The sequence below is a fragment of the Neopsephotus bourkii genome, unplaced genomic scaffold, assembly GCF_033783945.1.
Source record: "Neopsephotus bourkii isolate Nb327-2 ecotype Australia unplaced genomic scaffold, CSIRO-AGI_Nbou_v1 NB_1388, whole genome shotgun sequence".
Classification (NCBI taxonomy): domain Eukaryota; kingdom Metazoa; phylum Chordata; class Aves; order Psittaciformes; family Psittacidae; genus Neopsephotus; species Neopsephotus bourkii.
Genome location: NW_026901866.1, coordinates 5,550,644 through 5,560,000, shown reverse-complemented (window position 1 = coordinate 5,560,000; position 9,357 = coordinate 5,550,644). Strand labels below are relative to the sequence as shown.

Genomic DNA, 9,357 nt, shown 5'->3' with positions numbered 1-9,357 from the left:
AGAGAATAAAGGTTGGAAAAATCAGAAACAAGCTTGTCATCAGAACTCACAGAATAATTGAATGAAAGAACGTCTGAGGTTATCTATTTCTGCTGATTATTGATATTTATGCCATACTAAACAAAATTTACAATATTCTCTCACCAGCTTGTGTTTCAGAGAGATCTCTAATATCTGTACTACCTGCTAATAACATAGAGGCTAACTGAGTTGTGAAGGCCCAGATAGCAGACCAGTAGGCCAGTGAGTGTTAAGTGTATGTGTACGTGCCCCCTTAACCACTGCAGACCATATCTCCAGCTGTTTAGCTCAGAGGTGAAGAATGGTTGCAATGCAAGAGTAGGTTCAAAAGTTTTAGGAGGAGAAACACAGCTTTGAGTTTTATGAGAGCTTTGCCTGTGTGAGGATTGTGTAATCTAGCTTTTGAGATGGCTGTATTGCTTTTTTTTCTCTTCAGTTGTTTTTGGAAGGAGAAAATAGGAAAAGCACCAGCTAATAAGGGAAAATGTTAATTTGATATTTTGTATATAAATGGCTCTTGAAGACTCGTCATGAAAGTTTGATTTTACTTAAGCAAAAGCTTATGGCATTTTGAAGCAACTAAAGGAGTGTTCATGTTAGGAAGACATCTGCATGGTTACAAATAGCCACTTATTGCTGCCCTCAGTGGCACTGCTCTGTCAGGGGAGCAGAATGGGGCCCGGAGAGCTGAGAAAGCTGTGGCTTTACCTCTGGGAGGAGAGGAGGGAGACAGGGCTCCTAATTGCTTTAACTTTCTAGGAAACAAACATTACCGACTTCTCCATCAGTCAATGTGTAACCCTTCTCCTCCTTGCTCCTCTTAGTGTTACTAAAATTTTTGACAACTTTTACCTTTAGAATGTGTAAAGATGCTCAGCCTTGTAGTTAATGTTTAATTTCTGAGCTGAGTAAATGGACCCACGATGCTGGCGACAGAAGGGAGGATGCCAGTAGAATGGGTGACTTATTTAGAAATAGGGCTCTGCTTTGTTGGCGTCTTTTTCAGGTACCCGTATGAAATTTTGGTTATAATTACCCGCTTGTCTTTGATGCTGGTTAAAATCATGATGACCCCTCAGATGCGTAAAAGAGGAGCACACCCCAGTTTCCCATTTCCAAATTCTCTGATTCTTGGGATGCAGAAAATACGAAGGCGAGAATGTTTGTGTTGGCACTTGCAAAGGGAAGCTTTTCTATTTTATTAGTTTTTTTAATCAATACTTTATTTCCTTGCAGATCTTTTCTTTACAATTTGAGGAGAAATGTCAGAAAACGTCCTTGCCCTGGTAGAAGGACAGGGAAGAATTTATCCACATTACAGTATTGTTTTTCTTTATAATGAACTGAATATTTGGATTGCTGTGTTGTCTTTTATTTTCTTTCCTTTCTCCGCACCCCCCCCCCCCCCCCGCCCCCCCGCCCCCCCCCCCCGGGCTGTGCTCTCCACGAGATGTGTTGCTGAAACCCAAGGTACAATAACGTGCAGAGATTTCTCCATCTGAGATTTACTGTTTAGCATGGAAGGTTCCGATTTTGGTATTTTTAAGAACTGCTCAGCTGTCAAAAGCAAACAAAACGGGAATAATGTTTTGACAGCGGTATAGTGTTAAAGAAAATACTCTAGTCTGAATAAAAATTGCTTATGATGTGGGAAAAGAGGGGTAACAGAAGAAACACCTTTTGTTTACACACACACATGTTTATAATCCCAAATTTCCATTTCTCCGAGCGGGTCTGGGCCGGGAGCTGTAGCCACCACAAACGAGGGATTTTTCTTCCAGATTTTCCTGCCTTTCAGGCGAAGAGAGGAGGGGAGCGCACCTCCGCCAGCGCGCCCGCCCGAGCCCTGCACGCCGCGGCCAGCGGGCACCGCGGGGCCGAAGAGGAGATGCCCGGGAGTCTGGCGCTTCCCCTCGCTCATAGCCGCAGAGGAAGCCAGGCAGAGAAAAGTGCCCCAGACCAGGTTTGCGGGGCCGGGGGTAGGGGCCGGGTGTGGGAAGGGGCTGCGGCGGAGGCAGCGCACGGAACCTTCCGCCCAGCCGGTGCCGCCGGTTGGTTTCGCCCATCGTGCCAGCGGTTCCCGGGGCTTCCGGAGGGGAGAGAGGATCTCCCGGCGGCGCCTCGGAGGGGGGTGATTCGGAGGCAGCAGCCCGCTTGCCCCTCGCGGCGTGCACTGGGACGAGAACCCGTTCAGCCCAGGAAATGCCCAAGCCTTTTCCCCAGGAGTGGCGCGGTGGGACCGAGGGTCTCAGACCCGCAGGGCCCTGGGTTCGGTCCAGGAGACGCGGGGCTGGTTTTGGAACCTGCTGACAGAGCTTCGGGGAGACAAAACCCGCTGGCGGTGCGGGAGGGAGAAGCAGGCATCACCGGGCGGAGCGGGACGGGGCGAGTTCGGGAGGGCGGGACAGCAGAGAATAGGGGGTTTGTGTATGTGTGGGGGGGAAGGTTTGAAGGCAGATTTTAATATTAATAGTTTTGGTAGCAAGAAAGAGACAGAAGGGAGGTTGCTCCTCTGGGCAGAGTCTCTGCGACAGTGATGATGGATGACCCCGCACAGCCAAACAACTCCTCCCCTTCGTCCCCGCACGGTGTCAGAGCTACTTTCCTTGCAGCTTTAGGAATAAAATAAATAAACACCCTCACCCCCTTCCTCTCATCGATTCATGGATCACTATGAATCAATTACTGTTCTCAATATTTTAGAATCTGCTTACATAAAACGGGGTCTGCGGCTGGGAAAAAAAAAAAAAAAAAAGGAAAAAAATCGTTATTTTTTGCCTTAGCAAGAGGTGCCTTGTACAGTCCTGCAACTAAAAAAAAAGAAAAAAATAAAAAATGCTGCTAATAATTCAGGTTTAATCATTTCCTAAGAGCCGCCGTTCCCGGGGAGGGGGTGAATGTTGTAGATGCCCATCTCCATGAGCGACTTTCCAACTAGGGGGTTCCACAGTGGGTGTAAGGAGCAGTGCACCCAAGCGGTGCGCGTAACCTCAGCGCTCAACTCCCAGAGAAGGAAAAATAGGAGGAGAGAGGGGGAAAAAAGGAAGGAAGCCCCATAGGACGGTCCCCATCCCCCCAAACTGACTGTGGTGCCATGGGAGGGCGCGGGGCCGGGCGGCGGGGCGCGGAGCCCGTCTCGGTGGCTCCTTGCTCGGGGTATGAGGCTGCAGCAGGGATAGAAAGTGCGTGAAGTTGTATTTCTGTCGCTTTCTCAGTGTTCTCCCATTTGCAGCAGTGTTTGAGGATCTCAAGGTGTTTCTATGGCTACCTTGTGTATGTGGGAGGGTCATATGTGGGGGTGCCCGAGAGAAAAGGCAACTCTTGGGTGATCATTTATCAATGTCACCCACATAATGATTCTCTCTGCAGCGTTCTATTGATGAGGATAATTACATTAGCTCAGAGTGACTGATCAATGAAAAACCACCAAACAAAAACTTCTTTACTCTCCTATAATACCAAAAACCGATACAGAAATAAGATAGGGAGGGTGAGATTTCCCTTTCTCTTCCCTTTAGAGATGATTTTTGCAACGAACAAGGGAAAGTAAGGAAATTCTATCCGATTAGGTTTGGGGGCTTTTTTAAGGAAAAAAAAAAAAAAAAAGAAAGAAAAGAAGAAAAGAAAAAAGGAGGGGGGGGGGGAGAAAAGAAAAAAAAGAAAGAGGATACCATTTTGTGACACTGTCCTCTCCAACCTCTTGCCATTACCCCTTGCCTGGTAAAGGCAAATCGTTATTTAAAATACGAACAACCTCTTCTCCCCTGAATCCCAAATCCTTCTCTTTTATACTTGTATTTTGTTATCAGGGGTGGGGTGTGAAGGAGGATGGAAGACTACTATAGTTTGGAGCTGCGAAGAGAGAAAGGGCAGGGAAATAACTTTTCTTTCGCAGTTGCAACTGTCTCTGTCAGGTTTTCTTTGTTTTTATCACTTCATAAAGTGGCTCTATTAAAGATGGAATGTGGCCTCCCTGAGATGCTGCTCTGTCGGTGAAAGTTTGCAATTAAATTACGGGTTAGTTTCTTTCCAAAGTTAAAAATCAATGTTTTCTCAATTAAAGGGAATTTTAATGCTTTTACTTGGGAGTTGTTAAGGACGCCGTAAATTTTATTGCAACGCCTCTGAGCTCTGAAGCCCTGCCAGTGGACAGGTTGATATTCATGCTGTTTTTGGGGAAGCAGGCTGTTGCTGGTTTTGTTCTCGCTCTAAAGGGCCTTCTTCAAAAAACTCAATCATTTTGAACAACTGAAAGACAAACTGATGCAAGGGGGGAGAGGGGGCGGTGGAGTCAAGGCCATTCCTTCTGCCCTTCCCTCTCCGTTCCGTACTGGCGAGTAGCACCCCTCGCACCGGCTGATCAGCCTTCCTCAGTGTGTTTCCATGGGTCTCAAGGGCGGGTTTTCAGGTGTTTTATGGAGGAAAGGAAAAAGGTTTCCATTTAGGAGCACGTGTTTCGAAGGAGTCCCTCTCCCCCTAGAGAAGGGCCGGAGCGGGGCCGGAGGCAAGGGACTACACCACCGCCGCGCACCCCACGGTCTGTTCCGCAGAGGGCTTCTCTTCGGTGGGCGTAGCGCTAGTAAAGGTCTGTGGCCGGTGGTGGTGAAGACCTTACAGTTCTGTAAGCATCTTCTTACGGAGTTAACACTGGCACTGGAAGCTGGAATAGGACTGTCAGAGGTTCCCCCACTCGACTCCACTCCCCACCCCCCCCACCTCACCCCCCCGGATATTTTGTCTTTACAGGCTACTGCCAAGTAAAATCCCCGTCAGGAGGCAGATCCTGAACCCATTTACACGGGGTTAATTCCTCGAGCCGCAGGAGAGCTCTTCCCCGGGCCGTGAGATCAGAAATAGGCCCCTATCGCCCGGTTTTGTACGAAGCGTGTTTAAAATTCCTTAAATTGGCTCCATGAAGGACCGGTGCAAACTCCTTTGATTGAAGCGACTATCGGGTTCATTAAGATTAGGATAGAGAAAACGCAAAGTAGGATGTGGTTATTATTTATACTATAGGCCACTGTGAACAGTTTGAAGGGAAGAATTAGAGACAGCGTTTGAAAGGGCGACAGAGAGAGCGAGAGAGATGTAACACGGTGATTTGAACCAAGGTACTTCATGTGTCCTGTCCCATGTCCCGTCCTCTCCCCGCAGGCGTCCCGGCAGCGCTCCTCCTCCCGCGCCGGCCCCGGCGTCCCGCACCGCTCCGACGGGGACCGGCACTGGTAACCCCGTCCCTCTGATTTACACGCCAGGTTCGTATAGTTCTGCTGGAGTCTGGTGCGGACACTAAACACAGCCAGCCCTTGGAGGGGCGGGTGGAGACAGGCAGAAAAAGTAAAAGAAGAGGAAGGGGGGCTTTCCACTGCCAGGCTTGTGTCTCTGTTTAGAAATGCAGGGCAAGGGAGAAACCCAAGCCATAATCTAGTTCTCACAGAGCAGGTTTACTTTCGGACCTGGCTGAAGTGAGGGGGACGGGGGGCAGCACAGTTCTTGTGTCTGGCTGGGGCGGAGGTGAGGAGCCTTATTTATTTTATTTTATTTTTCCTGCGTCTGTTTCCCCAGTTCGGAAACATTTTCAGATCTGCGAGCCTTGAATGGACAAATACTCACTATTAATGTGGAATACGGGCGAGTGGCAAAAAAAAAACTGAACGGAAACTGCGCGGCAGCTTTGGGAGAAGCTAACGATGTGCTTCAGCTCTTGCCATTGCGGGGAAGGAGAGAGGGGGAACCCCCTTCTGATTAATAACTAGCAGGGTAATGTTGAGGGCTTTTTCTGCCCGATTGCCTTTTTGAATTAGAGCCGATTTCTTCACACTTCAATAGGGCCTGTCTCTTTTAAAATGACTGACAGATTTGTTTCTCCTTTTTTCTCTCCCTGAGACTTAATGATGTAAATTTTCTAATTAGTTAAATCACGTTGCTTAAAGGCCTTAATATTTACCGGGCAAAGAACGATAGCAGCGTTCGGAGCTCTCGAAATAACCAGCGAAATAACATTAGGCTTTCGAGGGTGGGAGAGGGGGAAGAGCGGAGGGAGGGGCGGGTTGGGGGAATATCATGTAAAATGAGGGAGAGCTGAAGTTCAGCCCGGAGCTTCTTCCCTCCTCCCCCACGCCCCCAAACCCGCTTTTATTTTTCAATCAGCTAAGATTTAATTAGGAGCCCCCGGGCCGGACGATCTGATATTTTCTCATTAGTTTCCCATCAGTAATCTTGAGTGCTAGATTGGCTTAAAGGTTGTCAACATTTGACCAATTTTATTTAAGGCAAAGAGATCGCGCCTTGTAGCTCCGGGACCCGAGATCGGGAAATAAATCCTGCCCCGATCAGCGGAACTAACACGCGAAAAAAGGATGTTGACAATTCGTCCTTGTATTTAATAAGTTGCGTAACGTGTGGGGCACGTACACGCACGGGGTGAAGCGAGACGAGGGGACACCGGTTGCAGGCCAATGCCCGGTAACACGCACACCAGGACGGAGGGGTGTTGGTGATGGTGCGTGTGTGCGTGTGTACACGCGTGTGCGCGTATGTGTGCGCGTACGCGTGTCCGTGGGGGGTGCGGACTCCCAGGCGCAACGTCTGAGCGCCCCCTGCTGGCCGCATCAGGCGCCGCCGCGGAGCAGCGCCCTGCTTCCCTGCGCACTGCCCTGTGCGCCTTGGGGTGCGGGGTAAAGGGTTAAATGCGCGGGGCGCGCAGGCAGAGGACAGCGCACGTTAGCAGGAAGCGCAGCCCTGCCTGGCGCCCCTTTTGCCCCGGGAGGTGGTAACAGGAACTGTGCACGAGGCGGTCTTCTTCCTGCAGCCAGGAGCGCGGAGCTGCAGAGTGGGGTTTGTGGGTGGCGATGAGGAGAAACGCGGTGTTGTAGCCCCCGCCGCTGACTCCACGTCTGGCTTGGCAGCGCGAAGAGGGGCAAGGGCAGCCTCGCTGGCCCCATGCCGGTCCTGCCGCCCCACAGACTTAGCTCCCGGCACCCCGCACTGCCGCAGAGCAAAACAACGGGGAGGGGGAAAGGGCAATAAAACACTGCCAAGTGAGCGTCACATGACCCCGGTAATTTATAGGTAAGCCCACGGTTTGGTGTTTGTTGAAAACACGATAGAAGGGTAAAACCAACCGGTCTGCTGCGATTTCAGCCCGGGCTTCCCCTCTCTGAGAGAGCGCGCGCTGTTCTGCGCCGTCCTGCCCGCACCCCGCGCCGACCCCGCTTCCTGCCGGGCCACGCTCCCCGCCAGCTCCGAGGAGGGGCTGGGGAGGCGGCCTGGCCGAGTGCAGAACGCGGAGAGCCCGCGGAACGTGAACCGCTCCGGCCGGGCAGCGCCGACGGTGGGCAGAGCAGGCAGAGCTCCTCCAGAGCTACCCTAAATCGCCCGCGTTTAAAGAGGCGCCCGAGTCTCCTGTACACCGGGGCACCACGGTTGCGTGTTTGTAGTTTCGAGGGATATTTTGCCCATTTAATAAAAAATACAAAAAAAATTCCTCAAACCCAACGTCCAGTTCCTTTGGCTCCTGGCTGCGCCCAGCTAAGTCCAGCCCAAACAATGCTTTGCGAGAGATCTGGCTAGCTGGAGCTGGACAGTAGCTGCTCAAATTTATTTTCTTTTAAAAAATGTGTGTGTGCGGGAATGAGGGAGGGTGGACAAGAATATTTATCAGAATACAAGGAGATACCTTTCTTGAAACAAAGGCAAGGGGAGTCATCTCAGTTGCAAACCCATCGGGCAAAGACCAAATAACAATATTTATAGGAAGGCATTCAGAAATACAGTGTGCTTAAATAACAACAACAAATGCTTCCTACAGTTGCTACAGCGCAGCCTAATAAAAAATTAGCCTTACTGACAGTCTTGTCAACATCTTAAGTAAATTATCATAGAGATGGTCTTTGAGGAAGAGAACCCGCACCCCTTGCTAAAATACCTCCTATCATTAATCTTAACCCACTTGAAGATTATGATGGAAGGAATGGGATCAGTAACCATTATCATCTCAAATTGCTGTTAAAAACTCAGCTGTTTATTTTTTCAACCAAAGCGAATGTAGCTGGGAAGCGCAGAGCGGGAGGAAAGGCAAACCCGAGAAAGGCAGAACAATCGAGGCGAATCCTGTTGCAAACTCGATGACAAACACATGGGAAAAGCTGTTACTGCTCTGCGGATTGCTGGAATTTGGGTAGACGTTAGGAAAACAAACAAAGCGATGGCTCCGCACCAGTTTTGTAAACGCATCGGTACACTCGAGGAAAGGTAACTTCTTCCAATTAATTGTATTTTCCCGGGTATTCGGTATTTACCTACATCGGTCATTTGGTAAAGATCAAGACTATTAAAAACGCACTTGCACCTTTCACTGCTCGTATCTGCAAATAAATTCATTTTGACCTTTATTGCTCCTACTTGGGTCTGTATTGCCTCTTTTCCTAGGATCGTCAGAATAAAGTCTGTAGTATAATTTTGTGAGGACCTGACATGCTCGAAGTGAAACCTTTTCTGGAGCGACCTGTGATTTTTATTGTAGCCTTTCCTGTTAGAGTACGACCCCAGTTGGAAATGCATTTTTACAGCTGAAAAATAAATTTATTCTTTTTTTTTCTTCCCTCCTCCTTGTAAACTACTTCTAGGGTTTGGCAGAGAAGGGAGGATCTGCTGGCTTAGGGACACCCAACCTGAAATGTTATCAATGTGTCTTTACACCTTCCATGAATCCACAAATCGATGGGAGCTGGGCACGTGCCTGAATGCAGTCAAACTCAGCAGGTTTTTGGAGTCAGTCATTCAAAGCGTAGAAGTTTACACGAACCCTTTCCCCAGCACGATGCACCCTGGCCGGTCCTCCTCTCGCTCCCTTCCCTCAAAGTCAAAAACAAGGGTGCCGTGAAGCCAGGGCGGTGCAAACCGAAACGACCCAAAGGGCTGTTTTAGTCGGACAGAGCTGCTCTCCCCGCCGCTCTCGCGGTGATCCGCTCAGGCAGCGGGGCACCATCGGCAGAGCCGGGAGGGCTGTTCGGCCCCTCAGCGGGAGGGGGTGGGGGGGGTGAGTTGGGGGGAGGGAAACCGGGGCGGGCGCTGCGCGGGACGCAGAGGCTGGGGCGGAGGGAGCGGGAGCCGAAGCTCCCCCGCCGCGGCCCCGCAGTGACCCCAGCCAGGGGCTGCGGAGAGGTGAGAGGTGACGCTGGGAGCCAGTGCAGACCTGGCCCTTTTAAAGCCACAGTTAATCAGTCCTTTAGTAAATTAAAATGTAGGAACCAGAGGGGAAGCAATTTCGTTGTAAAGAATTACCGTGCGCGCCCCCAGAACGAAAGGTATTGCAGTGAGGATGGAGCGCTCTGC

General features: G+C 50.2%; 1 long non-coding RNA gene across 1 annotated transcript in view; it reads left to right on the top strand.

The window, feature by feature from the left end:
• Window positions 1–1,444: 1,444 nt before the first annotated feature.
• Window positions 1,445–9,357, top strand: part of LOC133219973 (uncharacterized) — a 61,640-nt gene continuing 53,727 nt past the window's right edge. Inside the window, exon 1 of the long non-coding RNA XR_009727593.1 lies at window positions 1,445–1,984. This is a non-coding gene — a long non-coding RNA (uncharacterized LOC133219973). The remainder of the gene's footprint in view (window positions 1,985–9,357) is intronic.